We start from the raw sequence: 215 nt of genomic DNA on the forward strand, positions 1-215 counted from the left end.
TCTTATTAAATCGTCGGTGTATACTATGATGCTTGTACCATACTATTTCTCCCGTGTCTAGCAGTAAGTAATCTTCTTTTCGAATCATCATCACTTTCTTTTTGGCTGCGCTCCACGACGCATTGCTATAGATGTCACCTTTTCTGACGTACAGTACTTGTACTTAAAGAGATTTATGGGAGGTCTGGCACCAAAGCCGTTCAACCATCCTTGGA

Source organism: Dermacentor silvarum, chromosome 1 (assembly GCF_013339745.2).
Source record: "Dermacentor silvarum isolate Dsil-2018 chromosome 1, BIME_Dsil_1.4, whole genome shotgun sequence".
Lineage (NCBI taxonomy): Eukaryota > Metazoa > Arthropoda > Arachnida > Ixodida > Ixodidae > Dermacentor > Dermacentor silvarum.